The 18,004-nt window shown below is 40.4% G+C and overlaps 1 protein-coding gene across 3 annotated transcripts in view; it reads left to right on the top strand.

The window, feature by feature from the left end:
- Positions 1-18,004, top strand: part of MSL3 (MSL complex subunit 3) — a 227,807-nt gene that overhangs the window by 96,779 nt on the left and 113,024 nt on the right. For all 3 annotated transcript variants that reach the window (XR_014258915.1, XR_014258916.1, XR_014258917.1), the window contains exon 14: positions 10,514-10,643. The gene's annotated coding sequence lies outside the window, so the exon portion shown is untranslated. The remainder of the gene's footprint in view (positions 1-10,513; positions 10,644-18,004) is intronic.

Below are 18,004 nucleotides of genomic sequence, written 5' to 3' on the forward strand. Positions count from 1 at the left end.
GACCTGCAGAGATCCCTTCTCTTGGCTATAGCAAGGTATGTCCATGTGGCAAATTTATTACTTGTTCACACGTGGCCTTTGGCTGTTCCAGGTCCGTGGCTGCTAGCATAACCCCAGTTTTGTACAGGTGTTTGCCTTCCCAAGTCCTCGGAGTTAGACCTCCCACCAGAGATCGTAGGCCTGGCTTCTGAGTATACATTTGGAATAGCTGGGGAACTTTTACAACTTACTGTTGCCTAGCGTTAACATTGTTTCCAAAGCTCCCAGGGGATTCCAATGTGCAGATAGGCCTGAGAACCATTCCTCTTGCTGTGATTGGTTTCGGGCATGGACATGTGATATAGTCCCGGCCACTGAGAGAAGTTTTCATGGTGAGGGGAAAGAGCGGGGGCGAGGCGAGCACATCTGGAAGGAAAGATTCCCCTCTCTCCCCCCAGAAAGGGGTGGATGTGATGTAAGCGCTCCTCTTTCTTACCGGTGTTTATTGTCTGCGTGGGAATGTCAGTTAAGTGCTGCAGCCAGCCATCCTCGGTGCTCTGAGGATGAGTGTAAAATGCTAGGGCGGGATCGCTTGCCTGGGTCTTTGAGACGTTGTTGCGTCCGTGGCTCACTGAAATTAACCAACCGTGCTGCCTAACTCCAGGCTTTCTGTTATGCGGTATAATAAATCCTGGTGCAGCCCAAACTGCCCTGATCACACCTCTTCTGCAGTTGTAGAGAGTTGTTACTGGCACCTAGCGTGATCTTTACTGCTCATTTTGGTGTTATTGGTGAAATGGCCCTCCCACTGAGAATGCATTTTAATTTTTCACTGAGAATGCATTTTCTTTTTTTTTTTAAAGTTTTTAAAAAAAATTTATTTATTTATACATATTTTTTATTTTTGGCTGTGTTGGGTCTTCGTTTCTGTGCGAGGGCTTTCTGCAGTTGCGGTGAGCGGGGGCCACTCTTCATCGCGGTGCGCGGGCCTCTCATGGTCGCGGCCTCTCCCGTTGCGGAGCACAGGCTCCAGACGCGCAGGCTCCAGACGCGCAGGCTCGGTATTTGTGGCTCACGGGCTTAGCCGCTCCGGAGCATGTGGGATCTTCCCAGACCAGGGCTCGAACCCGTGTCCCTTGCATTGGCAGGCAGATTTCCAACCACTGCGCCACAAGGGAAGCCCTGCATTTTCTTTTTTAACCTGGACATAAAGACGTTAAGTGCTGGTGAATTTGCAGAAGTGCTTCACATGTATTCAGGGTTAAACAGGCTTTGTGAATGAAGGGTAAACCTAATGACCATATATGATACAATTTCAATTGGAATCGCTCTTTTATGTTAGAAAAAAACTTTAAATGAATTTCTGGAACAGCCCATTTATGAATTGTAACAGCCTATGGCCTTACAATTTTGACCTTGCAACTAGATAACTTTTTTGTTATTTTTCTCTTGGGTGATATGCAGACCTACATTCTAAGAATGTGTTTTGTGGTTAAGGAATATTCTGATACAAAGGTGTAGTTACTCTTTTACGAAAGTTGCAATGCTTTTTTTTTTTTTAAACATCTTTATTGGAGTATAATTGCTTTACAATGGTGTGTTAGTTTCTGCTTTATAACAAAGTGAATCAGCTATACATATACATATATCCCCATATCTCTTCCCTCTTGCATCTCCCTCCCTCCCACCCTCCCTATCCCACCTCTCTAGCCGGTCACAAAGCACCGAGCTGATCTCCCTGAGCTATGCGGCTGCTTCCCACTAGCTATCGGTTTTACATTTGGTAGTGTATATATGTCCATGCCACTCTCTCACTTCCTCCCAGTTTACCCTTCCCCCCTCGCGGGGGCCACTCTTCACTGCGGTGTGCGGGCTTCTCATTACGGTGGCTTCTCTTGTTGTGGAGCACGGGCTCTAGGCGCGCGGGCTTCAATAGTTGTGGTGCGTGAGCTCAGTAGTTGTGGCTTGCGGGCTCTAGAGCACAGGCTCAGTAGTTGTGGCGCACGGGCTTAGTTGCTCTGTGGCATGTGGGATCTTCCCGGACCAGGGCTCGAACCCATGTCCCCTGCATTGGCAGGCGGATTCTTTTTTTTTTTTTTTTTAATATATATTTACTATTTTTTTTAATTTTTTAATTTTTTATTTATTTATGTTATTTTTGGCTGTGTTGGGTCTTCGTTTCTGTGCGAGGGCTTTCTCTAGTTGCGGCAAGCGGGGACCACTCTTCATCGTCGTGTGCGGGCCTCTCACTGTGGCGGCCTCTCTTGTTGCGGAGCACAAGCTCCAGACCCGCAGGTTCAGCAGTTGTGGCTCACGGGCCTAGTTGCTCCGTGGCATGTGGGATCTTCCCAGACCAGGGCTCGAACCCGTGTCCCCTGCATTGGCAGGCAGATTCTCAACCACTGCGCCACCAGGGAAGCCCTGGCAGGCGGATTCTTAACCACTGCGCCACCAGGGTAGTCCAAGATCTATATTGTTATTATTATTATTATTATTATTTTACCATCTTTATTGGAGTATAATTGCTTTACAATGGTGTGTTAGTTTCTGCTTTATAACAAAGTGAATCAGTTATACATATACATATGTTCCCACATCTCTTCCCTCTTGCGTCTCCCTCCCTCCCACCCTCCCTATCCCACCCCTCTAGATGGACACAAAGCACCGAGCTGATCTCCCTGTGCTATGCGGTTGCTTCCCACTAGCTATCTATTTTACGTGTGGTAGTGTATATATGTCCATGCCACTCTTTCACTTTGTCACAGCTTACCCTTCCCCCTCCCTATATCCTCAAGTCCATGCTCTAGTAGGTCTGTGTCTTTATTCCCGTCTTACCCCTAGGTTCTTCATGACCTTTTTTTTTAATTTTTATTTTTCTTAGATTCCATATATATGTGTTAGCATACAGTATTTGTTTTTCTCTTTCTGACTTACTTCACTCTGTATGACAGACTCTAGGTCCATCCACCTCACTACAAATAACTCAATTTTGTTTCTTTTTATGGCTGAGTAATATTCCATTGTGTATATGTGCCACATCTTCTTTATCCATTCATCTGTCGATGGACACTTAGGTTGCTTCCATGTCCTGGCTATTGTAAATAGAGCTGCAGTGAACATTTTGGTACATGACTCTTTTTGAATTATGGTTTTCTCAGGGTATATGCCCAGTAGTGGGATTGCTGGGTCGTATGGTAGTTCTATTTTTAGTTTTTTAAGCAAGATCTATATTATTTTAAATACATGCAATAATAATAATGTCCTTATGGTGATGTTTCCTGAATTCTCAGATTCTGCAGTTTTTTTCTATGATAGCTGGGTAGCTCACTGAATCTAAGGCAAGAAATTCTCTTTTCTTTGAGTTGTTTTCAGATGGGTTTCTGTTACTTGCAACCAAGGGTCCTAATGAATATAACTGTCAACATACTGAGTACTTGCTGATGTGACCACTATTTTGTATGTGGCAAAGGCGGGAAAGTGAGCCAAGTTATTTAAGACACATTTTTAACCGGGTTTGAAATAATATAAAGGGTTTATTCCACAAGCCTTGCACCAAATTTAATTTTTCATTTTATTGGCATCCAATTAAGGTTTTAATAATGAAAAATAAATATTAGCTGTAATGAGTATTCTAATTCCATCCTTGGTTTGCAAATGGTTTTCTGAGTGTGGTAACACAATCGTGACTTGCATACTGTTACGTAATTGTTGGTATGTTGCAGTAGGAGGCTAGAAAGGATGGTGAAAGACAGGTTCTCGTGTAGGAACAGAAAGATGCAAAAGGGGCTAAAATGTGAAAATAATTCTTCTGCTTTTCTTTACTCAGTACTTGGTTTCCATTGCAGAAAAACAGTAACTAGTGAATCTGATTCTCAGTCACTATGCACCCACCCAGGAAGGGCTGTAACCACACCTGGGGAAGTTGCACAGACAAGATATGAATTATTTTGTGGCTATATAAACATGTGACTGAAAAGAGGTTGGACTCTAATTAATGCAGTAGATGGTCAGACCTGCAACCCTAGTTCTTAATGGTGGTATATCCCCAGAGGGCCACCTCAGCCCCACTGATGGGGCCGACTGTGACCTGCAAAATCATAACTCCAGACACTCTACTCCCAAGTGTCAGACTCCTGTCTCTAAACTGCCTGCTTGCCCCGTATCTGTGGAGTACCCAAAGTATCTCAAATGCAACAAGTTCAAGTGGAACTCGTCACCTTTCTTCCTAAACTTCTGCTGTGTCTCAGTGAATCCCAGTGGCTAAGTCATCATCCACCCTCTTACTCAAATCAGATATCTTAATACCACCTATTAACTTTTCTTTCTCACCCAATCATTCAACCAATTCTACTTCCTAAGTAACTTCAAATTTGGAGTCATTCTTGACACCCCCCTTTCTCTCAGCCCTCTCAGTAATCCTGCACCAAGTCCTAGCACCTAAATAGCTGCCCAGTGCATTTATCTTTTATTCCATCTGAGCTGCTGCCACCTTGTCTGAGCCACTGTCATCTCTTCCTGTGCAGTGGGACCTCCTTGAGAACTCCTCTGTATCTCCAGGGCCTTGCACAGTTCCAGGTACACCATAATTTCTCCAAAAACGCTTGTTAAGTGAACTAATCAGTCAATTAATTAATTAGTGAATATTCAGCCTTCAAAGTTCTCAGAGCCTAGCATCGTTCTTGGTACAGCACAATTGCTCCAGAATTGCTTGTTAAATGAAAGAAAAAAAGAATCTTTAGCCTTCAAAAGTCATCTTGATCTCAGTTTAGTTTAAATTGAAAATGTGTAATGGAATACTACTCAGCCATAAAAAGGATGAAAATTTGCCATTTGCAACAACATGGATGGACTTAAAGGGTATTATGCTTAGTGAAGTAAGTTAGAGAAAGACAAGTACAAGTTATCACTTATATGTGGAATCTAAAAAAATACAACAAACAAATGAATATAACAAAACAGAAATAGACTCATAGATATAGAGAACAAACTAGTGGTTACCAGTGGGGAAAGGGACAAGATAAGGGTAGGGGATTAAGAGGTATAAGCTACTACGTGTAAGATACGTAAGATACAAGGATATATAGTACAGCACAGGGAATATAACTGATGTTTTATAATAACTTCAAATAGAGTATAATCTGTAAAAATATTGAATTACTGTGCTGTATACCTGAGACTAATACAATGTTGTAAATCAACTATACTTTAACAAATGTTTTTAAAATGTGGATAAGTGACCTGACTAGCTTTGATATAAACCCAAATCTATGTGTTTTTATTTTCCTTTTATTTCTCAAAATGCAATAAAAAGGCAAGGCCCAAGCAAGAAAACAGAGATAGACAGATTTTAGTAAAAGTTACATTGATACTCAAAATGGAAGTCACATGCCAGAAATTTATCAAGTAGTGACTGTTCTTTAGGAAAAAAAATCAAAGCTTACCTTTTATAAAAAAAAGAGAGATTGAGTCTTAAATGAAGCAAACTACCCAGGTAATGAATATTAAAGATATAAGGATAAAAACAATCATTGCAGAAAAAAAAACAACAATTGTAGAACATTGCACTTAGCAGTGAATTATGGAAAGCTTTTCCCCTGAGATGGGGAATGAGACAAGGATGTTCACTATTCCTCCATCCTGTTCAATACTGAGGTCCTAGCTAGAGCAATAAGGCAAGTAAAGAAGTGAAAATAAAGCAGAAGTTTGAAAAGGAAGAAATAAAACTATCATTATTTTCGAATGACACCATTGTCTATATAAAAACAAAATCTAAAGCTCTATCTGTAGTCAAGCTATAAGAATTAATAAGTACATTTAGTAAGGTTGCTGCATACAAAGTCAGTTCTATTTCTATATGCCATCAATAAGCAAGTGAAAATGAAATTTAAAATACCATTTACAGTAGCACCAAAAATGTCAAATTGGGACTTCCCTGGTGGTGCAGTGGTTAAGAATCTGCCTGCCAATGCAGGGGACACGGGTTCGAGCCCTGGTCCGGGAAGATCCCACATGCCGCAGAGCAACTAAGCCCGTGTGCCACAACTACTGAGCCTGTGCTCTAGAGCCCGCGAGCCACAGCTACTGAGCCCACGTGCCACAGCTACTGAAGCCCCTGTGCCTAGAGCCCGTGCTCCACAACGAGAAGCCACTGCAATGAGAAGCCTGCGCACCGCAACGAAGAGTAGCCCCCGCTCGCCGCAACTAGAGAAAGCTCGCGCGCAGCAACGAAGACCCAACGCAACCTAAATAAATAAATAAATAAATAAATAAATAAATAAATAAATTTATTTAAAAAGTCAGATACTTAGAATAAATCTTATTTTGCATCTTTTAATTAGAAGATATCGGATATCATGCCTTATTATAAAGCTACAGTATTTAAAATGCTGTGGTATTAATGTAAGAATAGACAAGTAGACAAATAGAACGGAATAGAGAGTCCAGTAAGAGACCCACACATGTCACTTGAATTATGTGAAATGGGCTGCTACAGTGTGGTGGGGCGAGGATAGTCCTTCTAATAAATGATGTTGAGTCAACTGCATGTCCATATGAAATAGGTATCTTGACCCCCTAACTCAACCATATGCAAAACCAATCTGAGGTGGATTGTAGACATATATGTGAAAGGTAAAAACAATAAACTATTTGGAAGAAATCTTAGGAAAATCTCTTCATGACCTTGGGGTTAGCAAAATACTTTTTAACACAAAAAGCACTAATTAAAAAGAAAAATAAAAGTGTACTACGTTGAAATTAAGAACTCCTGTTCATCAAAGGGCAGCGTAAAAATAGTGAAAAACCAAGTCACCGTGTGGGAGAGGATATGTGTAAAGTGATTGACTTCAGCAAAGATGTAAATTCAGGGAGATGCAAATTACCAAGATTTCATTATATGTCCTGGAGTGCCTTAAATGGAAAAGACAGATAATACCAAGTTTTGGCAAGGCTGTGGAGCAACTGGTGGGAGAATAAATTGAAACAACTACTTTTGCAAATTGTTTGGAAGGCTTTGGTAAAGTTTAGCATGTAATAGCCTATGGCCCAGCTATTGTATTCCTGGTTATATGCTCTGCAGAAACGCATACATAAGTTTACCAAAAGACATGTATGAGAATGTTCATAGTAGCACTCTTTGTAGTAGCACCTAGACTATCAGCTATACAAATATTCAACTGTAGACTGGATACATAAATTGTAATATATTAATACAATAGAATACAGTATATCACAGAGAACAAACAACATAGGTGAATCTCTCAAGGGTATGATTTTTTTTTCTACTTTTAAAAATTGAAGTTCTTCTGAGCAAAAGTCAGTTTGAAGCGGGCAGCGCCAAACCGGAAGTGGTTAGGAGTGCTCCACTGACAGGAGCCGGGGAAAGACAGAGAACATCCAAAAGCAAAGTCAGTAAATTATTAATTGGCTGTGGCTTCAAGCCTACTTGGCTGTTTGTGATTGGTCATTCTTAGCATTTTGATTTCATAACCTTGAGGCACTTACAAGCTTAGATTTCAGTTTGCTTACGTGGGCTTCTACGGCATTATGGCCACCTCCGTCTAATGGCCTTGTTTAATTAATTTAACAGGATCCTATATTTAAACCTCTCACAAAATAGTCATTTACTGGGTCAACTTCCTATGTCAGCTAATTTTACTGAGTGGATTTCTCTATAACTGTAGCTGTCCTTTCCCAGGTCTTTGGGGTTTTTTGCCTCAAATGTTAGAATCAATATTACTTTAGGTTTAATAGTTTCTATCTTATAAAATTTTTTAAAAATCAGCACAAACGTGAAAATAAGAAGGCAAGGAATAAAGAAGGTCTTTTAGGCCTGGGTTGATAGGTACGCACCAGGCCGGAATTGGTCATTCATTCATTCATTCATTCAATTTACTATTTGCATAATATTACAGGAATACAAATTTGAAATATGTGCAGTCCTTCCAGAGGTTTGCTATGGCGATAAAACTTCTAACAACTAAAGCCATTGGTAGTGCTTAATACCCTAAATGCTGATGTCTAAGTAGGGGAAGTCCCATGAATGTTCCTAGATGGGAGAGAGAACCTGTCTACTGGGGTTGGCTTGAGCAGGTGAGGTGGGAGCAAGAATGTTGAGGATAGTCTTAGCACTTGGTTGGCCTTTCATATGAACCTTATAGAGTGGGTAGGGTCTTGAAAAGAGGGTTTGAGATGGAGAAAGTATTAGAGGGAGGAAAAAGCATGAGGGAAAGCATTTTGGTCAGCTGTGGGGCTCATATGCAGATGAAGGTGGTACTTAGATTACTGTAAAGGTGTCAGAAATGAAGTGCTAGAAATTGTTTGCACATGGGTTAGGTAGAGAGCAAGGAAAAGTTGGATGTGAGGCTCAAGATTTATTGTATAAGTACAAACTTTTTAATTTCTGTGTAGGAGTGGTGCATTAGCCCTCAGAATGTGCCTCATAGACCTTCCTATGCTGTGCAACAGCTGTCCCAGGGCCCCAGCTCCTACGGTGCAGAATCCACTGTGGATCTTGCTTCTCAGGGGCTGCTCCCCAACAGTGACTGAGCAGCCTGGGGATACTAAGGCATGCTGTTCCAGGAGACACAAACTCCTTTGTCAGTTGACCTTGGCTCAGGAACTCCCAGACAGCTTTGCTGAACCTTCCTTAGACATTAAGGGAGTCTGGGATGCTTCCACCCATGAGAAGGTGGGTGTGTCAGCTCTCTTAGCCTTGCCTGGCTCCATCCGTATTTCTCTTTGCACAAGCATTTTCACTAATAAAATCTTTGTACATTTAATCTCATCTTGACTTAGGACCAGGACTAACTCAAAGTGTTTAAGGGTAGCAACCTGGTTGGAGGTGTATGGCTTGGGAGATTGTCTTGAAGAGGTGTTTGTATGGCAAGCACATTGCTTTTGTTTCGATTTCATGGGTATCTGAGGAGACTTCGGTGGAACTGGTGAAGATTATGGAGGTCTTTAGCACCCCCTAGGCTACCCTGGGTGTTGGTAGTGGGGAGTCACGAAGTTTTTGACTTGTTACAAGAATGATGATACAGATTATTTCATATTTCAGTCATATACTATGACTAAAATTGTATATATTATATATGACTAAAAACATTATTTGAACTCTAGTTAATTCAATGTAAACTCAAAATAATGAATAATAATAATTTGGGCCTCTAGTTCCGTGCTTCTGACTCAGAACTGCTGTCTTAAGTCTCTGACAAAGACAGCTTAAAAATTCTTTTCTCCACTAATTTTTTTCCCTCAGTATCCTTTTAATACATTTTATCAGGATTTATGACATGGCCATACAATTTCTTAATTTATAGTGCTCCTTCTTTGTATAATTTGTGAAAGAACTCTTATGACACCCAGAAATTACTTTAACTACGTTTAATATTAATAATACCAATATTAATAAAGACATATGTTAAAGCATGCACCTGTTCCTCAGCTTTGTGTTATGCTTTGTCTTGCGTTGAAATAATTCTGTGTTTAGGAACTTGCCGTTGGTGGCCTTGGATATCACGGTACTGTCACAACTTTAGGCTGTGACTTTGCTGCAGGTGCTATTAACGGGAGGAGACAATAGTCTGCCAGGCAGAAGCAGAGGAGGGAAAACTGGATTCCCACACATGCTGCGGCCTTGGCCACTCGCACACGTTATATGCATCTGTGAAAATAACTTATACCGGGACTACATGCAACAAATAAAGTAAGACTGCTCAGAAAGTTAACAAGAGTGAAGGGATGAGGCAGCAAGAGGAGGCTGGGTGCTGACTGAGGGCACTTGAAGGGCATTGCATTGGCAGCACTAAAGGGACGGCCAGGCACACTGGGGGGCAAGGACAGAGGAAGCCACCTAGAGGATCTAGCGCTCGTGAGAGTAAGCCAAGACTTTGAACAGAGTAAGTAGAAGGGAAGGAGGAAATGGCCAGTGGTTTTGATTTGCCTGCACATTTGGAGAATAGAAGCGTTTAGCATCCTTTGTGGAAAGCACGAGCTTCCGTCTGAGTGACTGAGGGGTTATTTAGCAAATGCAAAACCATTCAGGCCTCTTGTCTTTACATGTAAAACTGTCCTGTCATTGTTTTATTGCTCTGGGAATATTCTAGAAAATTGGTGCCTCATTTATCCATGAAGACTTCCATTCATCTGCTAAGCCCCTGAGCACAAAGATGCATTCCAAAATTGGAAGGGGTTTAATGGATACTTTGCATTGACCTTACTGCTCTTTGATTTTGTTGGCAATATTGACTTCTGCTTATAGTAAAATGGATTTTTCTCTAGTAAATGTTTGTTCTTGTGCAGAAAAATGTGAAAGAAACCTTATAATTCATTGTTCTCAGTAGTTTCATAAAGTTAGTCATTATTTAAATTGACAGTGGTAGAGGTAGAAAAGTCTAAAGAACATCCATCTGTGACGTTCCCAGAAGTATTCTTGCCAATGAGTAAAACTGAGTGAATCACACTGTTCTTTAAAAATGCATAACGCGTTTTGTGCAAGGAAGATAGTCAAAACGAGATATCATTTGTCTCATAGGTGGATGGAAACGAAACCAAGAGAAGAAAATAAGTGACTTAGTAACCTAACTTTACCCAGAGAGTGGAAAATAAAATGCAAGATTTCAAACCCTGCCCTTCCATTTCATCTTCATCTTTGAAAAATACAGGTGAGTGTTTATTAATCATTTTCAAAGTTGACCTAGTGGCTATGGAAACAGAAAGTGGCCAAGACAGCAGTGCTGATCTGACGCAAGATTGTTTTCTTCTTCTTGCAAACTTCATTAGGATGGTATTGTTTTCTTATTCATGAACGTGAAAATGTGACTTGATTTTTTTTTTCTCTCGACAACAAAGAAGAATGGCGAGGGTGTGGGGAGGTGGGCTGGGCTGGCTAGCTAGTCCGGTTTTTGCCAGCAATAAATGACCAATGCTTCCTGTATTTGAACTCTTCTGGGAGTTTCTTCCCAGTCCTTGCCTCTTCCCAGCCACCCACAGTGAATGTCTGGCCATCTGAAGGCCACCTGGCCTGAACACTGTGTTAAACCAGCTTGGCAAGATATGACACTCCCACTCCCGTGGTAAGTGACGTTGGGGAGAGCTGTTTGCTGCATTATTTTGCAGGATGGAACACTGAGAGTGTACAGATCCATGTGCTGGGGAGATATAGGGCTACACCCCCCATCACAGGTGACTAGTAAGCCCATCTGGCTCTCTCCGCCCAGGTCTCCTGGGCTGACCACTCTGTGAGCCTCTGGCAGAGAGCAGAGGGGAGCCATGTGTACCGGCAATGGTGTCCTCTCATCTGCCACACCTTCCCTGCTTCCTCTGGGCTTCCAGGATGCCACACTCATCTGGCCTTCCTCCTACCCCACCCCTGTCCTTGCTGCTCCTTCTCTCCCTCTGCCTTTCCCTCTATCAGAGTGCCAGAGGCTGAACTCTCCCAGGTGGCTGGGGATCGCACTCACTACCAGGAGTCAAGACTTTAGCATTTTATGTGTGTGTGTGTGTGTGTGTGTATTATATATTATATGTATTATATAACATACTCATATAGTATTCAAAGCCATATATGTATAAACATATATACATATGTATTTATTTAAATTCATGCACGTATGTACACATAGATACACATATTTATTTATTTTTTCTTCCTACTTATTGCCCTCAAGGTCCATCTGTGTTACAATTGGCAAGATTTCGTTCTTTTTTATAGCTGAATAGTATTCCATGGTGTATATATACTCCAATTTCTTTATCCATTCACTCATCGATGGACGCTTATGTTGTTTCTGTACCTTGGCTGTTGTAAATAATGCTGGAGTAAACATGGGAGTGCAGATATCTTTTTGAGTTAGTGTTTTCGTTTTCTTTGGTTAAATGTCAGAAATGGAATTGCTGGATCATAAGATAGTTCTATTCTTAATTTTTTAGGAAACCCATAGTGGCTGCATCACCAACAGTTTACATTACCACCAACAGTATACAAGGGTTCCCTTTTCTCCTCATCTTCGCCAACACTTGTTTCTTGTCTTTTTGATAATAGCCATTCTAACAGCTGTGAGGTGGTACCTCATTGTGGTTTAGGTTTGCATTTCTCTGATGATAAATGATGCTGAGCATCTTTTCATGTAGCTGTTGGCCATCTGTATGTCTTCTTTGGAAAAATGTCTATTCAGATCTTCTGCCCATTTTTAAATTGGATTGCTTGTTTATTGTTTTGTTTTGCTATTGAGTTGTATGACTTCTTTATGTATTGTGAATATTAGCTCCTTATCAGATATATGACCTACATATATTATTTTCCATTCGGTAGGTTGCCTTTTCATTTTGTTGATGGTTTCCTTTGCTGTGCAGAGCTTTTTTGTTTGAGGTAGTCCCGCTTGTTTATTTTTGCTTTTGTCACTTTTGCTTTCTTGTGTCAAAAAATCATCTCCAAGACCTCTGTTAGGGAGCTTACTGCCTATGTTTTCTTCTAGGATTTTTATGATTTCAAGTCTTATGTTCAAATCTTAATTCATTTTGAGTTAATTTTTGCTTACGGTGTAAGATAGTGGTCAAGTTTCATTCTTTTGCCTGTGGCTGTCCAGTTTTCCCAATACCATTTATTGAAGAGACTTTCCTCTCCCCATTGTATATTCTTGGCTCCTTTGTCATAAATTAATTGACCATATATGTGTAGATTTATTTCTGAGGTCTCTATTCTGTTCCATTTATCTATGTGTCTGTTTTTATGCTAATACCATAGTTTTTTGATTATTATAATTTTGTAATATAGTTTGAAATCAGAGAGTATGATACCTCCAGCTTTGTTTTTCTTTCTCAGGATTGCTTTGGCTATTTAGGGTCTTTTGTGCTTCCATACAAATTTAAGGATTGTTTATTTCTGTGAAAAATGCCATTGGACTTTTGATAGGGATTGCATTGAATCTGCCTATTGCTTTGGGTAGTATGGACATTTTAACAATATTAATTCTTCTAATCTATGAGCACGGAATATCTTTCTATTTATTTGTGTCTTCCTCAATTTCTTTCATTAATGTTTTGTAGTTTTCAATATACAGGATTTTTACCTCCTTGGTTAAATTTATTTCTAGGTATTTTATTCTTTTTGATGCAATTGTAAATGGGATTGTTTTCTTAATTTCTCTGATATTTTGTTAAAAGTGTATAGAAACACAACAGATTTTTTGTGTATTGATTTTGTATCCTGAAACTTTACTGAATTCATTTATTAGTTCTAACAGTTTTTTTGATGGAGTCTTTAGGTTTTCTATGTATAATATCATGTCATCTACAAATAGTGATAATTTTACTTCTTCCTTTCCAATTTGGGTGCCCTTTATTTCTTTTTCTTGCCTAATTGCTCTGGCTAGGACTTCCCATACTATGTTGAATAAAAGTGGCAAGAGTGGGCATCCTTGTTTTGTTCATGATCTTAGAGGAAAAGCTTTCAGCTTTTCACTGTTGAGTATGATTTTTTTTATTAATTTATTTTATTTTATTTATTTATGGCTGTGTTCGGTCTTCGTTTCTGTGTGAGGGCTTTCTTCTAGTGTGGCAAGCGGGGGCCACTCTTCATCGCGGTGTGTGGGCCTCTCACTATCGCGGCCTCTCTTGTTGCGGAGCACAGGCTCCAGACGCGCAGGCTCAGTAGTTGTGGCTCACGGGCCCAGTTGCTCCGTGGCATGTGGGATCTTCCCAGACCAGGGCTCGAACCCGTGTCCCCTGCATTGGCAGGCAGATTCTCAACCACTGCGCCACCAGGGAAGCCCAAGTATGATTTTTTTTAAAGCACATCTATGTGAGTTGTATAAACTGTATGAAGATGTGTTGCACAGAACTGAATCTCCACAAGAAAGTGATAGCCACAGTTTATAGAGTACTCATTCTATGCTGAGCAATGTGCTAAAGTACATTCTATAGATTTTCTAATTAATCCTTATACAGGTTTCCCCTGCTATCCAAAAGTCGTGTTCCTATGAAACTTTTCGTAAGCTGAAATGATGTAAAGTGAAGAAGCAGTTACCTCAGGACACATCTTGCTAATGCCTGCAAAAATAAATCGAGATAAAGCACAGATGGTCACAGACATACTTCAAGGCTGTGGTGGCTTGATGCTGAGGTGCTGTGTGTAGTTCCTGAGGAAGGAGCTTGGTGGTACCACTCTCACTGCTCGGAGTGCATGCTCCCTCTATAAGGGCTTGCTGCAAAACAAATGCTAAATGCTATTTTCACATTTTGGCTTTTTTTTTTTTTTTCATAAAAGCAAACATTCTCTTCATATTTCTTTAAGTTAGTGAAAACGGGTACTCTTGTAGGTTTTTTTTTTTTAGAGTAAAGTGGCATAAAGCAAACTTTCGAAAAGCGGGGGACCCCTGTAATAGGATTAATTAGAGGTACGTATTTTCACCATGGAAATGCTGGAAATATGGACACTGAGGCCTAGAAAGGCTAAGACGTTGGCTGAGGTTCATATATCTAATATGACTAGTCTAGGTTTGTTTATCTCTCTCCAAATATAGTTCTCTTAACTAGAGCAGATTATGTAACTGATAAACTGAGTGGTGATTGGGATATACCAGATCCTTTCACACATTTGATTTTTCTAAAAGGATATCCAGATGGTAGAGTAAGTTGAATCAAAATGAGCCAAGTCATACAAGGCTTTGGCATGGGAATAACTACTATGTGGCCTGGTCTTATGATGTCTTGTGTCCATCAATTACTTGCTTTGGGGAAAAGGACTTCACAAAGTGGTACATTTTCCAGGCTAGTAGTTCAGGTAATAAAGGACTGCAAACATTGAGTTTAGACAATAACAGGAGAAACAAGGTGAAAAAGTACGGTTCTCAGTTCTAGGGTCCTGGAAATCCTCAGATGGATAACGAAGGTCCAGGGCAGACAAATTTTGTGAGCTATAATATAATGGTGGTCTCCAAACTTATTTGTTTACATATCACCTCAGCAAAAAAATGGTAAGACTATCCATATATGCCTGTGTCTTTGTATGTCTATACACGTTTACAGATTATGTACATATACTAAGAGATCTTTAAAGAGACTTTTAAGTTTAGTAAAATTTTGTGAAGTAATGGATGAGTGTTGTCTCATGGTTTTAATGTTACTGAAAAATATGGTAGTGGTTTGTTTTTGCGGTCTGGATATTTAGTTTTTTAAGTATTTTGCAAATTCTGATGACTTCATGCTACCATTAGCCAACTTCTAAGGGGCAAAATATAGTTTTGTGGTAAGATTGATGGTTAACCGTAATGGGTGTTAATCCATATTTAGGTAGTCTTAATTTGACTTTGTGTGGCTGATTTCTCCTCTGATCTGATTGTATCAGTATTTTTCAAACTGCATATTGTAACCTATTGGTGGATTATAATATTAATAATAACTAATATTATTTTAAATAAAATATAAGAGAAAATATCAGACTATATTACTAATAAGTATTTTTTTTTTAGATGGTTGTCTCATTGAATGTGGATCATTGTGACCTTTGTTTCTTCATTCAGACCTCTCATGTTTTATTATACAATTTCTTTTTTTAAAGCATTATTCATTTTAATTAATTAATTTATTTATTTATTTTTGGCTGTGTTGTGTCTTCCTTTCTGTGCAAGGGCTTTCTCCAGTTGCGGCGAGTGGGGGCCACTCTTCATCGCGGTGCGCGGGCCTCTCACTATCGCGGCCTCTCTTGTTGTGGAGCACAGGCTCCAGACGCGCAGGCTCAGTAGTTGTGGCTCACGGGCCTACTTGCTCCGCGGCATGTGGGATCTTCCCAGACCAGGGCTTGAACCCGTGTCCCCTGCATTAGCAGGCAGACTCTCAACCACTGCGCCACCAGGGAAGCCCCATAAGTATTGTTTTGAGAAACTCTTATTTCGGTTATATACCTATATCCATATATCTGTGTATATTTACATGACTCTATATACATATCTAAATACTGAACCATGATGTGAAATGTGGCAAACAAACACTTTTGAAAATATTGAATTAGATCATTATTGTTTTTACCCAGGACTTGTTGCTATTAAAGAGGTTATACTAGGGGAAGGAGAAACGTAAACTCTACCATTTTCTTGCCTTTCTCTTGTACTTGTATTGCTTGCATTATTTTCGGTCCTTGATTCCATTGCACAGAGCTTTTTAAGCCATTCATGTGTTCTGTGAGAGTTCATTTAGTTACAACTAGAGAATATAATCTGTAAATTCACTTAAGGCACATATCAATTGCAACAGAACAAAAATATTGCAGGTGCCCTACAGACCCTTTGAACACTCTTTTCCCTCGGGAAGTTTCCAGTAGCATAACTGGTTCATGACCTTCAGGCATCCTGACTAAGAGAAAGCACTAGTGAGAATCTTTATATGACCTATTAGCAAAGCTTAATTTCTTTCCTATTATTTTAGACAAATACATATATATTTTTTTTTCTTTTTTTTTAAAAATATCTATTTATTTATTTGGCTGGGCCGGGTCTTCGTTGCGGCACGTGGGATCTTCATTGCGGCATGTGAGATCTAGTTCCCTGACCAGGGATCGAACCCGGGCCCCCTGCATTGGCAGCGTGGAGTCTTAGCCACTGGACCACCAGGGAAGTCCCTAGACAAAAATATACCTAAATAAAAGTGCTGATATTTTTCTCACTCACCCCAGTGGATCATCTAGGGTCATGCCCCATGGAGCATGTACCCTACTTTGTAGACACTGACTCATAGGCATGGTGGCCAGGGGTTGCACCCCCTTCCTTCCATTTTGACCTCATCTCACAGCATTCTTGTGCTTACCTACCTTCTCTAGTCTAACCACACTGAACACACCAAACAAGTTTCTGCCTCAAGGCATTTGAACTCAGGGCATTAAGAATCATGGTTCTTATTACCGTGATCCTTATGAGGCTGTCTCCTTGTCATCATGTAGGACTTATCCCAAATTACACCCTCTTTAAAAGGCTTTCCTTGATCACTGTAGTTTACATAGCCCCCTTCTCTCTCTCCACAGCCCCCATCCACTCTTTATTCAATTACTCTCTCATTTCTTTGTTTTCACAGAACTTATCACTATCTGTTTAATGCCCTCCCAATTCTCCTTTAAGCCCCTCTAGAAAGGGACTTTGTCTGCAGTTCAGCGCAGTCTGCCCAGAATGTCAACAGATGGCTCAACATTTCTCCTGTCCCCCTGCTTCACTTGAGCCAGTCCCTTTGGATCTTCTCATTTGTCTATGAAACCGGGTCCTCTCTATGATACCCTTTGGCAGAGACACTGTATTACGAAGGAGGAGTTGGCTGTAGGGTGAGCCAGATTCTGTGAGAACTCCCTGGAAGGAATGTCCATGATCCAGCGGGGGTGGGTAGGGGTGCTGATCCTGGAAATCCTAATGGCTCATGTCTGGGAACAGAACGATCAGGCCACCTGTGCATTGAGAACAGAGACCTACAACTGCAGATGTATTATGCTGTTAACTCTAGAGGAGATCAAATTTTCGTGTCTCATAGACAGTTTCCATGATCAGAAATTTGATCTCCAATTAAAGATGTTTTCTTGAGACACAATTAGTAGAGACTGCTAAATTTTATCCCTGTAGACAAAATATTACAGTCTTAACTTGGGGTTATTCAACTGTACCAGAATGTCTTACTATCCCGCCTCATGTCTGGCACTCAGTATACTCTTAGTAGGTATTAGTTAGATGAATAAATAAACATAGCCACTCACAGAAGCTGAGTCTGGCCTGGCTATGACATTATTCAGCTGTGCAATCTAGATCAGGGTTTGGCAAACTATGGCCCAGAGGCCAAGTCCAAACCACCACTAGTTTTTGTAAATAAAGCTTTATTGGAACACAGCCATGCTCATTTGTCAAAGTACAGTCATCTCTCGGTATCCTTGGGGGATTAGGTCCAAGACCCCCGTGGATGCCAAGATCTGAGGATGCTCAAGTCCCTTATATAAAATTGCATTGTACTTGCATATCACATACACACATCCTTCCATATACTTTAAATCATCTCT

This window comes from Balaenoptera physalus, assembly GCF_965194825.1.
Source record: "Balaenoptera physalus genome assembly, chromosome: X".
NCBI classification, from domain to species: Eukaryota; Metazoa; Chordata; class Mammalia; order Artiodactyla; family Balaenopteridae; genus Balaenoptera; species Balaenoptera physalus.